Here is a 22,453-nt window from a genome sequence, read left to right as displayed (position 1 = left end):
TCTAGTTTTAATTACTTTAAAAAAAAATAAATGACTATTGTTTGAAATTATCAAGTATAGATTAACCCAGACTCTGCCAAAGGCCATAAAAGCATGAGGAATGACAAGAGCAATGCTTGGTAATTGGGAAGAAGTTGCCAAGGATATGCATCTAGCATCAAGTCTTGATTATGATGAGGAAATTGCAATTGTTTTAAAGAAGGTAACAAGGCATTTGCAATTGTTTTAGTTAAGGTAATGAACAAACTATACTCATAGTAACAAACATTTAGAGATGGTGGGTGATGATCATTTGATATGTACACACAGGTTGAACCAAATGCACATAAAATTGAAGACCATCATAGGAAATATGAGTGACTATGCAAGGAAAGGGATGATAGAAAGAAAGAATGTGGGAGGTAACGTAGGCAAGTTGAAGCTCAGGTAATATAAAGTCTGCACTATTATCCTTTTTTGTAACTTTCATAATGCTAATAATGGCCCTAATTCATTTTAAGGCTTCCTATGAACAAGCCAAGAAACAAGAACAATCTTCAATAGGTAGGAAATCAGGTGGAATGCCTGGGGGCTTCCTAGGTGGAATGCTTGGTGGCTTCTCTGGTGGAATGCTAGGTGGAATGCCTGATATGAGCAAGATCTTGAATGTTTTGCTGATCAACTTATATGGATGGTTGATTTAACATCTGATTTCTAGATTTCAATTGAGAAATTAGTTGGAGTGGGGTTCGTAAGAAAGGTGCTTTGTTGATCAACTTATATGGATGGTTGATTTAACATCTGTGTTCACCTTGCTTCTTGTTGATTAGTATTAGTTAGTGGTTTTGGTCTACATGTCCTGAATTAAATTTGGTTCTTAGCAATTTTCTTATTGTTTTTGGTCCATATATCTTTTTTTGAAAGGTTAGATTGAGCTTCTAAAATAATTGAAGTTTTTTTCCTTTTTATTTGCAATCAGAGTAGAGAATAATGTGGAAGAGTTCATAATGTCTAATTTAATTTTTTCAATTTTTCTTTTGGCCTGATTTAATTCTAGTTGTATAACCCAAAGCACATGCTCCCAGAGGAGTTCTTGAAACCTATCTTGTTTGTTTCATCGTAATCAGAAACTAGAATTTTTTGATTTATCTATCATAATTTTATATTTTTTCATAAGTTAGCTGTATGTTGTACCTCTTTTTGTTTGCAAAGCCTATGACATAAAACTTCATTGCTTCATGACATAATGCAGTCACACACATTAGCAATTCACTGACAATACAATTTCAATTAGGGTTGCAATTTATTAGTCAATGTCAATGCAAACCCACTTGAGCAATTCACTAACAATGCAATATTATGTAGGTTTGCAAGTAAAGGAGAAGCAAAGGTAATAAAGGCAGCCCTCAAAAAAGATTACCTAGCTTCAAGACAACATATCAGTTAAAGGAAATTAAAAAATTTCCTCTTCAACTCTAATCTAAGGGAAGAGAAAGAGATGTTCACATCTTTGGACTCAAACTTAACTAGCTTCATGGCAACTGGTAAGTATCTTGATAACTCTTTGTTTGTAGGGGGCTAGTAAATCAGCACTATAGAACTCACCTATTTCAAATTGCAATTTAGAATTAGCATCTTGAAGGGCTAATGTCTATCCTACTAGTAGAATCTTAATGGTCAAATTACTTATCCTAGAATCTCCATCTACACTAATTCCATGTAAATCAGGGGGATCAAAGATTTGACTATATTTTATTAGACCCAGTGTGTGAGAGTTTCCATCAACAGTCAGGTGGAAAGCTTAATTAAATTGGCAGAAATCACATCATACTCTGAGAACTTATAGCAGCCAATATATTACCTGGGTGATCATAACAGATTCCAACCACATCACCTGTGCCCTATCATCATCAAACCTTCTTTACAGAAAAATTAAGGAGATGGCAGGTCTGTAGCATTACAAGAGCCATCCAGCAGAACACTCACTCTCAGATCTTGCAGGGAGGGCATCAAGATACTCCAAATTACCTACTAGTGGTCATGGTCCAGATCAGCAAGAATTGAGTCATCCTAACAAGTGTGCAACTTCAATACACCTACATTATTGACCTACTTGGGTGAACTAGCAATAGTAACAGACTAGAAAATATATTAAACTTGACCATAAGTCTCATTGTGCTCAGTTTAACTTCTCCCCTTCCATGCTTGGAGCCACATCATTGTAACTATAATGTGCTAGGCATCTATATACACCCCTAGGCTCAAGTTTTTCCACAAAAAAGCTCTCCTCTAGAAATTCTATTGTTACTGGAATAATTCTTGTAGTCAAGATAGTAATAATTTCATGAAGAGAACCCACATCATTTGTGTAATGCCTCAGAATTAACAACAATCTGTAAATCAGATCAGTACACAAGAAATACACTCTTGGAGTGCGCAACCTACATTGGCTACAAGAGTATGAAGATCCTCTATACTTAATTTTCTCTATGTTGTACGCTATTACTTGATCTACCTTCCTACTTCCAAGAGTGCAATATCTTCAGAAGATTGCTTGAGATTGCAAATGGTACCCAACCATCCTTTGACACTTTGTTCGACATTGCTGATAGATAGATTCCCTCTAAAACCAAATACAATAAAGAAAGGAAAAATGTATAGAACATGAAAGTTCTAAACTACTAGCGTCACCAAGATCACTAGACATGTTGTAATTAACATGACTCTAGTGACAGTGAATCCATAGGCATTTCTGATTTTGGACTGCCCTTGAATTCTGACCACAATAGCAAGACAAATAACCATGAGGACATAACTATCTTCTAGAGAGAAATTTGGCCCTCATGTTTCTTTTATTTATGTACCATTTTAACACTAGAGGGAAACAACCAAGAGCCATTGATTTTTTGATGATTGAGAAACTTGCTGGGATCAATGGTTGGCTGGATATAATTACTGATAATTTTGCAATAATGAACCTGGGCCAGTACACTACACTTGAGATTGTAGCACAAAATGTATTTTTCATATATCTAGGATTCTTGATCAAGTAAGTTGCTTGTCCAGTGTAAGTAATAATCACAGAAGGGTATACCAAAGAAGTGAAATCATTTTAAATGTATCTCTTATGAAAGTGGCCCAAATTAGAAAACATTACCTCAACACCTATTATACACAAGACACTACCTCCAAAGAGCACCCAACCACAACCACCTTATTTTTTTTGGAAGAAATATACAATATAATAAGGATTGAGTCCCTTTAACATTATTAGATAATGCTTGATAATATTGTATATTCCAATAAGAGCATTAGTCACAACCAGACAATTATTACAGGTGAGAGCATAAAACTCACTTTACTTGCACTAGTAGAAGAATTGCAATAGATATTCTGACAAAAATATTATTTCTTAGATTGCCTACCTTTGACTAGATTCCTTGAAAAGTTGACAAAACTAATATTACAGGATTCAATGCTCCATAGGTATATGTGTGGTTCCTTAAGTATTAAAAGATAAGAAGAATATATTGGAAGTGTTTATAAAGTAATAGTAGAAATAGAGGAAAACACATAAGGATGACCAATAAAAATAGAAAATTTCATTCATCTCCCTTGTTTCCATGGTAGGAATAATATGATATAATATCTTCAGTCAGCAAAGAAACTTAAAGGAATAATGGAATATAGAAATAATACTCAAATATGTCAGAGATGTGAATATATGAGACCAAAGAGATTTTCTATTATTAAATCTTCAAGTTTCAATGGCCAGTGATGCTATGAAGTATTTCAAAAATATGATTAAAAGGTTGAGACTATAGGTGGAGAAACATGGAAAGATATGATGTATATGTTTTAGTACTAGAAGTAGTAGATGTAGTCGTGGTATATATTCTACAATAAAGATGGAACAAATAAGAGTATGATTTTGTATTGATTTCCTATTTTGGTTTATGTTGCATCTTGGAAGCATTTTCCTTGTCAAAACCTCAAAGATCTTCCTAGGCGGTCAAAGGTGGTGAAAAAGCCAAAACATGGAAAACAACATAAAGATAGTTAGAATATGATTGGAGAAGTCTTAAACATGCATTTTACATCCATTTGTGGCAAGGAAGCCAAAAATTGTCATGAAGATGTCAACTTTGCAAAAATTGAAAAATTGCAATGTTGCAACTTTGTGCAACTTGGTGGGCTTTCATATAAAAGTTATCTTTTCCCTTCTAAAATTTGGAATGATCACTAAAACATATATAAGCCTTTTCAAAAGGTAGTTGTACAGGTTGGAAGCAAGTTATTGCACAAGATTGAATGCCAAAGCTGAGTTTTTGACAGATTTCATGCTATTTGTAACCTTCAATCATGTGAACAGTCATTAGTTCTGAAATTTCTTTGTAAATAGGGGTTAGTAATATGTGTTAGATTTGTTTTGCATAGGTTTTTATTTCATTTTATTGAGCCTCATATGTATTTTCTTCAAAGTCATTGAATGCTACTAGTTTTCCTTCATAACTTGGCAGTTTTTACAAAATATAGTCTATCTTTGTTTTCGAGGGCTGAAAATTGATGAAACCTTGGGGAAAAGAAGTAGACTCGTTGTAATTTACAATGTAAAAGGTTGAAGCTAAAAAAATTCAGTTTGTGAATTTTACCAACAAGCCCTAGGCGGGTTGACAGTGAATCCAGCTAGAAATGAATAGCAAAATAAGCCTGCTAAATGCATAGGAAGGAAGATTGTGAAATGGTTTCTTTTGGAGATGAAAGAGAAAAAAATGGAGGCCCATACACAATTCCTTTATCCCTAAGATGTTTTCTAAAGAGAAAGTTTGTAGTAAATATTTTCCATAATTACTAGGAGACATAAGGATACTGGTATTGATATGAAGATTGAAGTGTAAACCAAATTAGGGTTTGTAATTAAATGATTAAGGAGGCAACTATTTTATTTGTAAATGAAATCATTAGAAATTGTAGGTACAGTAGATGGAGTTTCCTCTCATCTATGATTCCATCACATTTTATTGCACACACTATTTGCAAGATGTGTTTTCTAATATTAAATAAGGATCCAATTATTTTTGTAGATAAATTTGGTAATTTTTTAGCATCTATAACCATACACTTGGATACATTAGATCTCACCAATAATTTGGTCAAGGTTATATTTGAATCAATGATACCTTCTCTCATAAGAATCTTGATTTAACTATAGGTTACTATGCCCTGGATTGCACTTGGTATGGTAGGTTTCCGTAGAGAGTCCTTTCTGCACCATCTTGGATTGCTATGCTGTAGAATGTAGACATTACCTTTTTCCCCAGAAGCACACAAGCACATTTTTCATTCATTTGAATATTGAACATTTGAGAAAAGCTTGCACAATAAAGTTAAAAAAATGCTCAACAATATAAGATGGTTGGAAAAAAAAGATTTTTTTAGCGGTTTAACAGCACCATTTTCAATTTTTAGGGTCTGGTATCAAAACAATGTAAATGAGAGGAAGTTTAAATACAAATGTACACCAACCATTGATTAAGTTTTCAAACTACATCTCCAAGCAGTCATCAATGAATTCAATCTGTTCCGTTTACATCTGGTAAATATGAAAAGAACCAAAAAATTGTTTTTTTTGCAGATTTGTGGTGCTATTTACCATGAGATAAGTTGGCAAAATTTGTTGATTCCCACTGAGAAAACTATGAATTTCTTCCACTAATTTGATCCATGAGTCTTTGGGAGGAAAAATCACACCTCCAGCAAGAACTTTATGTGTTTGTAAACTATGGACCTAAATTGATATAGCTCTGTTCAAACAATCTTAGCTTCTAATCTAAACTTTTGTTCTGTACTCAATAAACTGGCTGTGTGGTAGCACGTTTTCTAATTAGCATTCATAGCTTTTAGCAGTAGATCATTAAATGTGCTGATAATTTATTTTGAGTATTTCGTTAAATTTTATATCAGTTTTCTGCTAGTCTCTTGTTGAAGAATATGGCTTATCCTATTTTCTCAGAGATAATTACCAGAAAGGACTGATTAAGAAATAATTGTGTACAATATATTGAATTACCATTTTGGTCTTTGATTGTGCTATGATTCCAATCATTGATCAAGAATATTTCTTACATTCATGCTAGTGATTAAGATTTTTCTATCATATATTTGGAACTTAAATGGTAATAGTACTAAATGAATGTTTAATTTTACTGTTTAATAGGTATAAACATGGTATCTATTCGAATGGAGCTGATTGTTGATATAGGCACCAAAAGATGCCTCGTCCACCTCCTCCTGTAGAAGAAGTTTTCCAGAAACTTCAGCAGTGGGCAATAGTGACAAATGGTTCCTACCCAAACAAATATCCTCAGCACAGGCAAAACAATTATTATCATCAAGCAAAAAAGGCTCAGCCTTCACCTAGTGCTTCTCAAAGACTGCTAGGAATTTCACCTTCAAGTGACAAGCCCAAGAATCAGCAGTAGAAAAGGTCACAACGTGTACCACAATATCAGACAAATTAGAGTCGAGGCTAGCCAGTGAACCCTTCAGCAAATGGATTCTCAAATCAATCGAATGTTGTATTTGTTGCGTTTCTACTGCCACAAGGAATTTCTAGGTTTGTTGACACGACTCAGTGCATGGTTGTTCTTCTATGGAACTATTGTATTGCAATTTAATTCCTAAGTCTGTGATGTATGTGTACTTAATTGTTTGTTGCCTTTCCTCAAGTGATGTTGGAGGTGTGCCATTGGAATTGGCTGTTAGAATTATATTGTTGCTCAATGTATACATTTCAGCTTCAGAAGTTCTTATATATACCAATTTCATTTTTTGTGCTTCATTTAAATGTACATGGATACCAATCAATAGGAAGATATTGTAAATTTTGTTGTTGGAGCATTATAAGCTTTTCCTTGTAAATAATAGTTATAAAGCTACCGAATCTGATGTCTGTGAAACTTCTGAGTAATTTAGTCTGTTCTAGGAAGTTTTATTATCAGAGCAACAAAGTTGATTGCAACTCATTCTACCATATTGAGAATAAGTGTGGGCATTAGGTTCTTTTTGTTGTAACCCGTAAGCCTGCCTTTAGTCTGGAGATATTTCCATTCAATATACATTTGATCACATTATTACATTGAATTTCCTTTTGCTAAAGGATTATTTTATAAAGATAGAACAAACGATGTATTGTCTGCAATTGGGCGATGTGGGTGGTGAAAAATCATTCTGCTTTTAGAAGCTCTCATATAATTATCTAACATTAATTATTATTTTTTATTAAGACTATATTGATTATTGTTATAGCAAGCATTTTAACTATTTATTAATGGGTGTAACATTGTGATTATATCATGTAGCCATGGTTGAGTATGTCTTATGTTTATTATGAGTAGCAGCGAAGATATCTATTTTATGCTTCTTTTATGTTCCTTTGTGTCCTCAAATGTATTAAAAATAGCTGAGGGCACTCTTAAGTATACTTCATAGGTCTTCTCTGGTGCATTGGTTTTTATTTGAGCTAGTATCAGTAATAGATAGCTTCATAATTGTTACTTATATTATGACTTATTGACATTAGTGGTCAAAAGCATTGCAGGATACATCAAAGATCTTTGTAAAGCCACAAAACCCTTATTTTTGGGAAATGTGTTGTACAAGCAGTATCAAAGGTCCAAACCACCAAAACCCTTTGCAAAGTCCAAATGGGTATCCTAAATTGTTGTTTGTCTTGTAGGTTGTTAAGAAAGTTTGCAAGATAATGATAAAAAACCTACATAGGAAGAAAGAATGGTGATAGAACTGCTTTCAGAGCTTTTTGAAAAGAAAGTACACGAGGAAGAGCTTGTGCAGAATGGATAAGAGAAACAAGAAGCTTCACATCCAGAACATGATTTACTGAAAGATTTGGCACATTTTATGGCTAAAAGTCAAATTGAATAGTCGACTTGGTGAGCCAACCAAGTGAGCTGACATGTTGAGAGGGCTTAGAGAAGCAACTCAATGGGGAAACTAGGTAAGCACACATAACGAGCCAACTTGTTGAGGCAAGGTGGTAAAACCACTGGGTGAGCCGACTTGGTGAGTTGACTTAAAGAGTCAACTCATTGAGGTGATTGGGTGGGGGTGACTTGGTGAGTTGACCTAGGGGGAAAACTTGGTGAGCAAACATAAAGAGTTGACTTGGTGAGCGTACTTGAATTGTTGGCTTGGTAAGCTAACTAGGGGAGTCAGCCTGGTGAGCTGACATGGCGAGTCGACTTAAAGTGGTGAGTTGGTGGGGCAAGTGGGGGTGACTTGGTGACTTGACCTAGAGAGTTGGCCTAGGGGGCAGACTTGGTGAGCAAACTTAGAGAGTTGACTTGGTAAGCGTACTTCAATTGTCAACTTGGCGAGCTGACTTGGGGAGCCGACCTGACGATCTAACATGGTGAGTGGGCTTAAAGTGGCAACTTGGTGGGGCAAGTTGGCAAGCTGACTTAGCGCGGCCACTTAGAGACGTGACATGGCAAGCTAACTTGGTGAGCAAGCTCGATGAGTGGACCTAAAGACTAACCTTGATGAGGCACTTTGGTGGGGTGACTTGATGATCGAACTCAAAGAGTCAACTTGGCAAGTATACTTGAACAGTTGACTTGGTGGGGCAAGTTGGCGAGCCAACTTAGCGAGCCCACTTGGTGAGGCGAGATGGTGACTCGACTTGGTGCAGCGACTTGGCGAGATGACTTGGTGAGCGGACTTAAAGACTGACCTTGATGAGGCACTTTGGTGGCGTGACTTGATGAGCGAACTTAAAGAGTCAACTTTGTGAGCGTACTCGAACAGTCAACTTGGTGACATGACTTGGTGGGCTGGCTTGGGGAGCCGACCTGGCTTGCGTACTTAAACAATAGACTTGGTGAGCTGACTGAAAGAGTCAACTCACTGAGGTGATTGGGTGGGAGTGACTTGGCGAGCTGACCTAGAGAGTGACTAAAGTTAAGAGCCTCTATTATTGAATTCTCTTCCCTATCACCCATATTCATTTCCTTTGCTATTCATGCTTCACATGGGAGTGTTTTTATATGATGATTTATTGTCAATCATGTCCATTCGCTACCAAACAATTCATATTCTACAAATTCAAGACGCTGGAACTTTTGTGGATGTGTAGGCAATTGGAACATAGTGTAGGGAGGATGATGAACTTATTCTCAACTGTCAGACTCAGGCAAGTGATACAAATTGTAGAATCCTAACATATGGTTGTTCAAATTTTGTATCTCCTAAATGATTTCCTTTTAGCATATAACTTGCTACATGCATAGTTGTCAAGTTTTCTTATTGTATCGGGCATATTAATGAAGAAGCATATTAGTTACTGTCGATATTTTTCAAGCATTCTATAAAATAGTTCACATGCCTTGCGTATGATATGAGATTTTACATGCATCCTGCACTCTCTCATCCGGCTGATGATGGATTGATGGATTATAGAGAGTGATCTGAAACGATGACGCTAAAAAACACACAATCAAATCCAAAATGAACTTGCATTACAAATGGATTGTGGAAATATGATATTGTTGATTTTGCATGCATGTCTACCAGGACAATCACAACTTGAACATATATAACATATATGTTCAAGTTGTGATTGTCCTGGTAGACATGCATGCAAAATCAACAATATCATATTTCCACAATCCATTTGTAATGCAATTTCATTTTGGATTTGATTGTGTGTTTTTTAGCGTCATCGTTTTAGATCACTCTCCGTAATCCATCATCAGCCGGATGAGAGAGTGCAGGATGCATGCAAAATCTCATATCATACACAAGGCATGTGAACTGTTTTATAGAATGCCTAAAATTTTTTTTACACCCAAGCATTGGTAGAAATTTCTACATTCAATGGTCAAAATTTTTGACCTTCATTGGTTGAAATTTCTACCTTCAATGGTCAAAATTTTTGACCTTCATTGGTCGAAATTTATACCTTCAATGGTCAAAATTTTTAACCTTCATTGGTCAAAATTTCCACCTTCAATGGTCAAAATTTTTGACCTTCATTGGTCAAAATTTCTACCTTTCTTGGGCAAGATTTTCTACCTTCTTTGGTCGAAATTTCTACCTTTATTGGTCGAAAATTTCTTCCTTGTTTGGTCAAAATTTTGACCAATTCTTGACAAACTTGCACAATGGCTATGGAAGTTTTTCAACCAAAGTATTGGTCAAAATTTTGACCAACCAGAAGGTTGGTCAAAATTTTGAGCGAAAAATTTCTGACCAATGGGTTGGTTGACTTTGGTCGAATTTTGGTCGAAGAGTGGGTTGAAATTTTGACCAATAATGGTTGAAAAATGGTCTTAGATGTACTACTGCTTTCTTCTTTGGCTATTCCTCTTCAGATTCATGTTCTTCTTTTTCTTCTTCTCCTTCTTCTTCTTCTTCATCACCTTCTTCATCCTCACCTTTTCCCTCGGTAAGCATAAGAGGACCTATTGTAGTTTTCAATTTGGCTATCTTCCTCTTGCCTTTGCTTATGGCCTGGGGTAGCTTGATTTCAAGTTCAATTTTGGCCTTTGCCTCATCATATGTTCCAAAAATTGGTTGCTTAGGGTCTACTGGCTCATTCACCAGTGCTTCTATAATGTCCCTGGCTTCATCAATATTTACCTTATAAGGAAGAGGTTTCACCCATGCAACTCAGGGTTTGACTACCTGAATGTATACCTTATCACAGTCAACCATAAAGCATACATCATCTCTATAATCTTCAACCAATTTTGGTGGAATCCAGAACCTATTGTTCATCCTTTCCTTGAAATATTCAAAATAATTATCCATGATGCTATCAAAATTTTCACCCATTTCTGCTACAAACTCATTTATCTGATACAAAATTGGAATGTCTTTTCTCCATACAACTGTTCCTTTTGATGGAAAGAATTTTTGAATATAGAAAAATAAACAGATCAATAGAGAGCCAAATTTGCAAGGATTATTCTTTGAAGTCCTTATACTCTCCATATTCTTGTTTAATTGTTTCAACAGTAATTCAGATAGGTCAAATTCAAGGTTCTTCTTTACAATTTTGAAGACCAAATCCACAGCCTCACAAGGTACACTGTTCAGTCGACTAGAGCTATAGATTTTGTGGGCAATGACATGAATACCAAATCTTAGTTCGACATCTAATATAGTGTTAACCTTCAAACCTCTACCATCCCACTCGACTAGGGTTACCTTTTGCAACTCATCCCATCCTAGGGTTTTGGTAACCTTCACTTTGTTTGGCATAGGGAGACCCATGCTTTTGTGAATCATCTTCTTTGTGATTAACACTGGCTGCTCTAACCATAGTTGCCCATTATGTACCCAACTCAAAATATACCTAATCCACTTGGTTTGGAAATTTCTTCGCATATGTGAGATATGAGTCAAGCCTTTGGTTTCAAGATGCTTGTATTTGGGTTTCAGAGAGCCATCTACACTCATATCTCCTAGGGCATTGTCCATTTCTAGGTTTCCAATTTCTTGAATAGAACATCTAAAATGAGTACGAATATCATTGATAAGAAGTACCTTAGTTGGAATTTGCGATTGAGCTCCATTCGGGTCGAGTGATTTTGTGATTGCTGGAGCTAGCTTGAAATTTAGCACCTTCCACTCCACACCTTTGACTAGCATTTCTGAACCTCTTTTTGCCTTGGTGCCGCTGCTACTCCCGGATGCCATTGCTGCTCAGTAAGTGTAAGCAAATTTTGAACAGATTTTTTGCCTTTTAAAAAAAAATCACTTGAAATTGCTTGGAGTCGCTTGGAATTTTCTTTAGAATCACTGGAAATTTCTTAGCTCTGAAATCACGATGAAGAATGAAATCAAATTCTACCCTTTTTGACAAATTTTTTCCATAAATGTTTGGTACAAAGGTAGCTAAGATAACATAGTGTTTGACAAGATGCCATTCATTTTCTTAGTAGAAGCTTGCAACTCGGTGGTCGAACAAAAACTTTTAGTTACTCTTGACCTAGTTCGCTAAGGTTTTCAACCCACTTTCCTCGGTAGATGCAACTAGGAGAAAAATGTGTATCTAGAATACTGATTTGATCATTTTTCTTTCTTGCATTTGGAACTGTTCTAGATATAGCTTGATGATACAGTTCCAGATCCTTTATGAATCTAATTGGAAATGATGGAGTCATCCACTTCTTGAGTGACATTGCCATCACTTGAACTATCTTTCTCGGTAGATTTTGGAATCCACTAATGCCTCATTTGCTTTCGAATGTTTTCAGCTTTAGCTTTCTTTTCATCTTCAACTCTTCCTATATTCATGTAATTTTTAGCTATATGATCGAGTTCAGTGCATGTATAACATCTTACTATTGTGTCTCTTTTCCTCAAGTGATGCCTTGAGAAGTCTTTGCTAATGTGTCCATATTCTCCACAATAATGACATCTGCATTAGGTATTGTAATCCCATCCAAAGATTGCTTTAACAAGTTGTTCAGCTGGGTTGAATGATTTGGATCTGCATTGGAATGCCTTTTGACCATGCTTCTTGCACTTGTGATAATTGCTTTCAAATTTTGGTTTTTCCTTGCATTCATTAGCTTTATGACCATGCTGACTACAATTGTAGCATTTACCATTGAATTTGCCTTTTCCATTGCTCCAACACTTTTTTGATGTGTGACCTAGCTTACCACAGTGATTGCAAGTAGGTCTTTGATTCCTTTGAGCACCTTGTTTGGAGGTTTCACGTTCTTCCTTGTAACCAACTCCATCTTTGCCTTTTTTTCTATGAAGATTCTACTCACTTTGTTGATTTAATTGAGTCATGTCTGCTTGAGATTTCATCATTCTCTCATTGATTTGCTTTTCAGTGATCAAGTCATTTTCCAAACTTCCATTGATTTGTCTTTCAGATCTCAAGGCATTTTTTAAGCTTTCATTGATTTGTTTTTCAGTGATCAGATCATTCCTTAGGCTTTCATTTTCAGATCTTAGATTCATAATATCTTCATTTGCATTAGATAGTTGATTTACAAGATCTTCATGCTGAAGGGATTGATTATTTCTTTCCTCTAAGTCTTCATTTGCCTTGTGTCTCTTTTCCAAGATTTCACATAGCCTGATTGATTGAATTTCTTGTTCTCTTTTGAACTTTCTTACTTATTCCTGCAGAGAACCATTCTTTGCTAGGAGTTCCTTAATAGCCTCATTAGCTTCATCTAAATTGCTTGATGGTAAAATGTCTTCAATCTTTTCTTCAATATACTGATGATCATTCATTTGTCTTGCAAGTTCCTTCCTTCTCTTCAAGGATTGAGAAAGATGCTCCTTTGCTTCTTTGAGCCGAGTCATGGCCATTTCTAAATCTAGCTTTTCATTTTCAATGGATTTGTCAAGTCTGAATATCTCCATTGTCCTTGATCTTTGCTCAAGTTGTCAAGCTTTGTCCTGAGAACCAAAATGCTCTGATACCAATTGCTGAAAATATTCAAGATATGATAGGTTACTGAGAGGGGAGGGGTGAATCAATAACTTTAAAACTGTGAACAATTCAACAATTTAACTATTCACCATTCATTCATCTAATCTACTGCATATATGAGAAATCAAACATCCATAACACATGTACACAATGATTTGGTGACCCAGAAACCTTCCAAATAGAAAGTAAAACTGGGGTGGGGATGATACCCACAAAACTTTGTTACTACAGTATAAAGTTGGCCTGTTAAGGCTTACATTGACCCCTTCTGGTGATCTGCCCTATTAGGAGCACAAAGGACTACTAGGTCCACCTTGTTAGAGGATTTACAAACATATACTGAAGTATGCACTCTGTTAGGAGATTTATACAAAGACTGTTAAGTTTACCCTGTTAAAGGATTTACAAAATTGATTCACCTGTTAGGATGAAATAGTGGATCTACTGACAAACTTGATTTTCTGATTGGATCCTTGAAGTATATATCACCTCTTGTGACTGATGAATTATTACTGCTCCTTGTAGACCTTGCTGAATATTCTTCTCTTCTACTGATTCGCATTTACACTTCTCTAAACATTACATATCCCTTTTTTTGGATACACCCTCATATTGTAAATGATATAATACGTTACATATATACCATCTCAATAACTATAATTGCAAGGTCGGCCAAAACACAAGTGAACAAAATATTACTGAGTCGGCCCAATAGTAAATAACTCAGGTTCACTGAACTGACTCGGTGACCTTCTGATACTTGGCATCCACTGCATTACTCGGCATCATCATGCACTCGGTAGAAGTGAAGGCTCGGTCCATACTAATCACCTGACGTAGTTCTGAACTCAGTAACCATTAGAGACTTGTTAGATATAGTATCACTCGGTAAAAAATGAATCCATTTACCTTGCTTTCACTCAGTAAACATTATACTTTCATTTCTTGGTAAACACTGCACTTGTATCACTCGATAGACACTGTGCTCCCATCACTTGGTAGGCATTGTGCTTTCATCACTCGATAGGCACTGTGCTTTAATCACTCGGTAAACACTGCGAAGCTAGGTGAACACTGTAAACTTGTTAGACACTGCTAGATTGCACATTCACTCGGTAGTTATACTCAACTTAGTTAACACTAGAATGCTCGGTGTGAACTGCAAGGCTCGGTGTAAACTGCTTAAGTGATGAATGTACAAGGTAACCACTGAATGCTCGGTATACATTGTAGACTGAGTGATGAGCTCGATAGCTATACTGATATAGATAAGTGTTGTCACTAATGGAAATAATAACTTAATGCCAACAAAATTCATCAATGTACTCATCAATATTTGATCATCATTATGCATACAAATTCTTGCAAAAGTTGACATACAATGTAATTACATCATAATGCATCATATAGCTCAGAATTAATGATATAAATATAATCAATAAGATAAGTAAATGGATGATATGAAGGTCACACAGGGTAAGTGCACCAAGTTGTGATGCCAAAAGGGGGGTATAAGTGGACACCTTTTTCCTGAAATCAGCAATTTCTAGACTTCAACAAGAATTTGAAGATAGTTACGGTCAAAATTTTAAGATATGACAAAAATAAAAGTCATAGTCCTCTGAATCTAGTTTCTAAACTACTAATTTTTTTTCAAAATGGTTTAGTTTTAGGTCCTCAAAAAAGGGGGCCACAAAAAGTGGTACTATTTATTCCAGAAAAAGATAACATAGTACAAAGTGTGGCCCCCCAAAAATTTTAACTTTTTTTTTTGAAAATCTTTAATCGCTCCAGTCAAAAGTTACCTAACACTATGTAGTTTATCCCAAATTTTTTGGGTAATTTTATAATGTGTATTTATTTTAATGAATTTTTTAATTAGACATATCCCAAAAACGTGAAATATCTATGTGCTCCCCCTAGAAATGATTGAAAACTAATCTAAAATCAAAACTTCTTTTTTTCAAAGTGTGTAGAATGGAGTCTAGTTTCTAAAAAATTAAGTTGTTGCAAAATTTGATGAATGAGCTAAAATCTACAGTCCAATTAGTACATGTTGGTTTTTGACAAAAAATGGACATACATTCAAAAGAAATTATAGATGAAAGGCTTGAAATAGTTCAAATAAAAAATAAATTATATGGTTGTGTAGCTAACACAGAGACCTACAATTTCATGTAACCTAATTTTATCGATGTTCAACCACAAGGAAACTAGAAGGAGAGCACATAAGAAAAATCAATCATTTTTTGTATGTTTGCAGAAAAACACGTCTCAGACCAGTTTATAAACTCCAAAGCTTTGGGTTGGATCCCCACAGTAAAGACAAACATTAGGCTTGGTAGAATGTAAAGCTTTAAATAGCGCGTGCACCCTATAGTGTGTATGCGCTATAGCGTGCATGCACTATTTAAAGCCTTTTAAATAGCATGTACGCGCTTTGTAAAATTGTTTTTTTTTGAAAAGTGCTCACGTGCTTTAATGCATACACACTATAGAGGTGTCATCTTTTTGGCACCACAACTTGGTGCACTTACCCCACAGTCAAATGTATCAAGCAACATTGACCAAAAGTTTTGCATAGATAGGTAATAAAACCAAATCCCAACCAGACATATTGACCAAAGGTCTAAGTTGAATACATAATGACCAAGTCTATGTTGAATAATATATCAACTAGGATTCTGAAATAGATAACTCAAGATGACCAAATCGTTGATCATTGTTCATTGAACAAGTTGAATAAATAAAATGAGTCAACAAATTTCTATTAAGTTGAAGTCACATATATGGTGGATCATCACATATACATAACACCATTGCAATATATTTCTAAAAATAAATCAAAGAAGGATCTATACATACCCTTTTGCATTCTCATAGGAAGACTGCATTTCCATACACTTGCCACATAGGCCAAAAAAATCAAGTCTAGTTAGTCAAAAGTTGACTACATATAGTTGAATCAACAAGTAGATAAAATATCTTCCAATTAATTATGAAACTTCATTCTAGTTTCCAACTTACATATTGAAATGATAGGTGCAATAATAATTACATTTCATAAACAAATTATTGACCAAATTGTTAAGCACAATATATCATCACGTGAATATTCCATACATGAATATACTGAAGAAGTTGACCTACATGTCAAACTTTATTTCATCATATGTAAGAACCATATCCTACTAAACAATTTCTACATTATCAATTGCAAGAAACATGAAAATAATCAAACAAAACCTTAGTTTGAATAGTCAGCAACTATTTCATTCAGCATAATCAAAGGTTAGAATATTTAACTATGCATTTAAGAATGTAACATATGACATTATCCAAAGATGTTGATCTACACATCATCCATCCATCAAAATGCATGATTCAATAAATACATGAAGTATAATTTAAAGCATCATAACTCAATGGCATCATAGAAAATGTCGACCTGCACATTAGACATGGAACAATAAGCACATCATACAAGTGCAATGCCATATACCATGTGATCTACACCTTTAAGTAAATCATCTAGGTATGCTCACCAATCACCTGTAGGGATTAGTAAATCCAATTTTTATCAATTCGGTGACCTTAGGCCCTCAAGCCCATCTCATCACCATAGTGTGCTTAGCCAATCATATAAATGCAAGTTGTGATGTATGGCCTTCACACCATTCAATCATCACATAAAATAGGGTTGAGGTGCTTTCCTGTCCAACCATGAAGCCTTACACTTCCTTGGGATCCTACCTAAGTTGTAGAATACCCAAACCTGTAATGACCAAATATTATCAATAAGAATTTCCTTGGGATCCTACCTAACTCATAGGATTACCCAACCTGAAAATGCCCTAGTAATACAAAAGGTACTTTCTTGGAATCCTACTTAACACGTAGAATTTCCAATTATGGAATGCCCATACAGTACCAAAGACAAGAGGTATATAGTGCAGCCATGAAACATACTACCTCACACATATGTCTAAGCTCACATATGCCCATATAGCCATAATCATGGATGTGGCAAGGAGATGAAACAAGTGAAACATAGCTTTGGCCAAAGTATTTTGTAGTGCTGGGATTACACTAGTAGGTAGAGTAGAAAATGAAATCATCACTTCTACCCCTCCTTATTGTCCACATTTAGCACCCACACCGGAAGGTAATATTTCCAAAATAAAGCATAATTTATATAAAAAATTAAAAAGGAAAATGACATGTTCTTCACAATCTACTCCTTTCAACATCCTATCAATGTTCCACACTAAACATGATAGATGACATCACCTTCAAATCACAGGACTAGCATCATAAAAAATACACTCACACCCTAGCCACCTCAAGATCCAAGAAATATTGAAAACAAGATTCACAATTCTCAAGTCAAAATCCAAAAAGGAGGTGCAAAACCAAAAATAAAAGTGAACAAGAGTCACAGTAATAGATTACATAAGAAATTGGTGGCTCGGTGGTCACAAAGAACATAAAATTTCAAGCTAGTCCTTCATCACATCCAAGTTCATAAAACTGAACATAATAAAATGAAAACCCAATTCACATAAAGCACAGTGACCCTCACTAGTCACCAAGAGGGAGTAGATGTTTAACGACACCTTGCATCCAAGGACTGCTAAGAACATAAACAAACTTCACATGCATCACATGCAATTTATTATGATAATCATATTTCTAAATGCACAATGGAAAATACAATACTTTAAAAAAAATGAAATCCATGTTCTTTCTATTCATCATACTAGGTTACTCAATGAACCGCATAAATTGGGCGTAAACATAATTCTTGCACCACATGCTATTTACACAATTAAAGGTATTTTTCTTTTCTTTTAATACAAAAATACACATATTATACCATCACATAATTTAAATTAAATATAATCATAAACATATGAGGTATGCAATTTACCAATCATTCCATAAACTCTTCATTTTGACAGTCTTTAAAGGAATGCAATTTTAACTCAAAATCATGACATGCATAAGGAGCATCATATCCTTCTATGTTAAAAGTAATCATAACTAAGAGACACAACATGTAACTCATGCAATCAACTCATACAACATAAAGTAAACGAGTTCACTTACAATTGTGTGTCTAGCATAGTGAACTCAAGTCCCAAGTGTGGAACCAAGAGCTCTGATACCATATGTAAAGACTACCCTTGCAAAGCCAATGCCAAATCAGTAATCTCCATAAAATATAGAAAAATTAAATGAGAGTCAAAGTCATTTGAAGATTAACTAGTCAACATTAGTTGATTAACTATCATTAACTTTAACAAAAATGATACATATACATATATGCTCAAAGCTAAAAGAAACCATAATTTCATTACTAGAATACTGAGATGTATCGATTATGTTGATCGTTTTGATAGAAGCTCGAGAACTTGTCTAAGAAAACAAAGGCGAGAATATTGTAGGAGTACTTTACCGCCCTACCATGAAGCTGTTAAGCTTCCCAAGAATCTTTCCCGACATGAAAGATACCCATCTCAACAACGAGAAAGACTAACCAAGTAGAACCAAGAGAAGTAATGGAATTGTATAACACATTGTGTACGACTTAATAAAAATATACCGCCATCCCACTAAGGTAATACAATGTACTCATGCAATGAAAAATCAAATGCACAATTTACAATTACGCAATATGCACTATCTACACATAGACATTTTCATAAGTTATTCCAATAAAATATTCATTTCATAAAAGGAATTATCATAATGCAACATTCATATTATGTGAGAATGTTTAAATTGAACAACATTTTTTGGGATAGAATTTAACAATAATTCTCAAGGCTCTCATGATATTCTTGAACTATAAATAACAAGGAGACATCATTACTTTTTGAACCATGAAAGTAAAATTTCAATAGACAAAGAAAAATTCATATCCACTATGCTATGCATCAATGCCTCTAGTTAGAAAAGAATAAACCAAACAATCTCAATTTACAGTTATAAGGCTAGTTTGTTAGGGTTCACTATTGATATGGTATATTGTTCAACAATTAGTTGAAAAAGAAGTTAATCCTATTTGGTAATGGGTTCTTTTGGCTAAATAAGATAGAAACATCAGTTGCCCCTAGTAAGAATCACTTTATCTAAATATTAAACCAAATTCATGATTTCCAAGTTGTGTCCATCTGATTAGTTCTCCAAATTTTAGCTGCACTCCTTGCATTGGTTGATGGTTTTCTAATTTTAGAGTTTAAATTTCAGAATGTAAGGTAATCAACACTAAGATGAAAGTTTGGTATGCAGAATCTGCATTCACTGCATAGATTTGTGACCAAAGATATGGACTGATCTACAGTGGCTCTAAAGGTTCTACTCAAAATAATATTCTCACCACTCAAAGACCACACCAATTTTGATTTCCACTGTAGCTTTAAATTCTTTACCCTCTACTTAGATGAAGATAGCACAATGTTGAAGGATCTCAAACATGAATAAGAATACAACAATATTATTGTCGTGCATGTAGCAAAGACATACAATAGAATCTTCTCTCCACTCAAAGACCACGCAAGCTTTTATTCTCCTAGTAGCTTTAAAATTTTGTATCTTCCACTTAAATAATAAAGATGACACAATGTTGAAGAATCTCTATTGTGAATTTAAAAAACAACAACAATATTACTGCAATATCCGTAGCATAGGCATTCTATTAGTTTTGGTTGGAGGCATAAGATGAAATATTATTCAATTGAACAGAACTTTGAATAACTTCCAATAGGTCCGACATGAATGGAGTGATGACATTTAACTTATTCAATATTAGGCTTGCCATGTAATGAGAATAGAATTCAAGATTAGAAGTATTAATTTAACAGAATTTCAAAAGGTGACTCTGAAGTGCTTCTAGAACTTATTGCTATTTGCATCAAACCCACACAGGACATTTCATATCCTCTCTCAACACGTTCCATAAGGATTCTAATGCATTTGATCGCAATCTCACTATGACTCGTAATCCACAATGATCTAATATGCTAAAATCTCACTTCAATCGCCATCCTAACCCCTCTACCCTTTGTTACATCCCATGCCTACAATTCATGCAACAATATGCCGCTAAACTAAGCACTTGATGGGAATCGAACCAGTGATCACTGAATGGAAAATAAGCATTTTGGGCCCATAAATTCAGTTCAAATGAAAAGCCGAATACAATAATGCAGGGACCGACTTACCTGTTGAACACAGGTCGTGGAAAAGTAGACCTTCATGGCCAAAATTCCAATAATCTATATGTTCAAATAAAAAAATGTGGGTTATGACATGATTTTGCTCAAATATTCATGTAATTAGCCGATCGGCTATTATAGGTGAGACTTTCATCTAAACCTGTCCGTCGCGTAAAACAACTAGTTGTTTTTGTTAATGGTTTGCATTGATTGTGTATATTTCAGTAACTGGGATATCTTTTATTACAAACTAGATATGTGATTCGATTGGAACATCATTTTCGGGCCAGATTTTGCTCAAGAGATGTTTAGGTTTTCTCAGAGAAATTGAAGAGAAGAGGAATTCGAGGTCGCGAATGTCAATGCAAACTGCTCCTGCTCATCCTCATCAACAACAGCAAGAAAAATCGGGGTTTCAGAACAAAGCGACATTTGATCACATGATAGCCGAGCGGAACAGAAGTATCAAATTGAGACAGCACTTCTTAAATCTTTGTTCTTCCTTGCCTTAAATTTCAAAGGTATTACATTAAAACGGTGTTATCACGATTTTTTTTTCCCTGCAAATAAGCGATCTACAAAAATTTGCAGTCATTAGATTGTTCTTTTGTTTCGGCTTTTGTAAACTAAGAAGTAGGGATTTAACACACAATATAGAGCATTTTTTAATTAAAAGAACTGTTGAGAAGTCTTTAAAAGAAATGGAGTAAATTTAAGCAGCCGAACGAGTTAGTTCTAAAACAAATCCAAATAAATTATCCTTGAAAATTAGACTCTGTTAAAATACTTTTACAATATTGAATAAAAAGAATGTGAAAATATCTCAAATGAATGGAATTTTTTCAAGCAGAGGATACGTAGTAATTGAAATTCAATCCGAACAAATTTGTCATTGAATTTTAGAGTTTATTCATTAACATTTACAAATTTTCCCCAAAAGCTCTGTTTCCATGTTGCGATTCTGTTGCTGCCTCTGACTTTTAAATGTCCTGTTTACAGAAAGATAAGCATTCAATACTGGCAAACACCACGAGCTATCTGAAGGAATTAAAGCTCTGTGTTGCTGAGCTCGAACAACAAAATCACGGTTTGCAGCAATTCGTTTTCCCAAATAAAGAGGAAGGACGTGGCGTGTTCGAATCCATGGGCCAGCCATATAATTTACAGGACGAATTCATCTATAAAAGCAATGAAGTAACTTTGGAGCAATGTAAGGAGGTCCCCTGCCAAGTAAATTTGAAATTAATTTTACAGAAAGATCAGTATTGCTGCCCAAAATATCTGCTGACAGTGTGAAGTGATTTCTTAGGAAAAAGCACTAAATTCCAAATAACTGGATAATATGAGGTGCATATTCATTCAAGAGAGATTGGAGTCCATGTACAGAGTTTGGTACATGGACCTATTGTCAAACTTTAAGAATTCTATATTTATTTTCAGAGTCAATATACTTTCATTATAGAACTTTAATTTGATCTTTTATCTACATATTTTTTAATTATATATTTATATTTGGTAAGTCCAATAGTGTTATAGGGGGCTGACTAACCAATTGTAAAAGGCATTAAGAGATAGACACCCTTTATTATATAATTAAATTTGAGTTTAAATTTGTTAAATTATATGATAGTACTTTTTAAATATTGTATATTAATAAATTAAAAATAAAGTAATATTAGAAATATATCTATATAGATATTTACTAAAATTATTATATAAAATAGATATACATAAATATATTTAAATTTAAATTTATTAAAAAATTTGATAA

The 22,453-nt window shown here is 34.6% G+C and overlaps 1 pseudogene; it reads left to right on the top strand.

The window, feature by feature from the left end:
• LOC149575289 (uncharacterized) overlaps positions 1-21,978 on the top strand; it is a 74,536-nt pseudogene extending 52,558 nt beyond the window's left edge.
• Positions 21,979-22,453: the final 475 nt, after the last annotated feature.

This window comes from Cupressus sempervirens, chromosome 2 (genome assembly GCF_028749045.1).
Source record: "Cupressus sempervirens isolate cs-2001-9-10 chromosome 2, ASM2874904v1, whole genome shotgun sequence".
Lineage (NCBI taxonomy): Eukaryota > Viridiplantae > Streptophyta > Pinopsida > Cupressales > Cupressaceae > Cupressus > Cupressus sempervirens.
The sequence above is the reverse complement of the archived record's forward strand: the minus strand, read 5'-3'. Positions and strand labels throughout refer to the sequence as shown.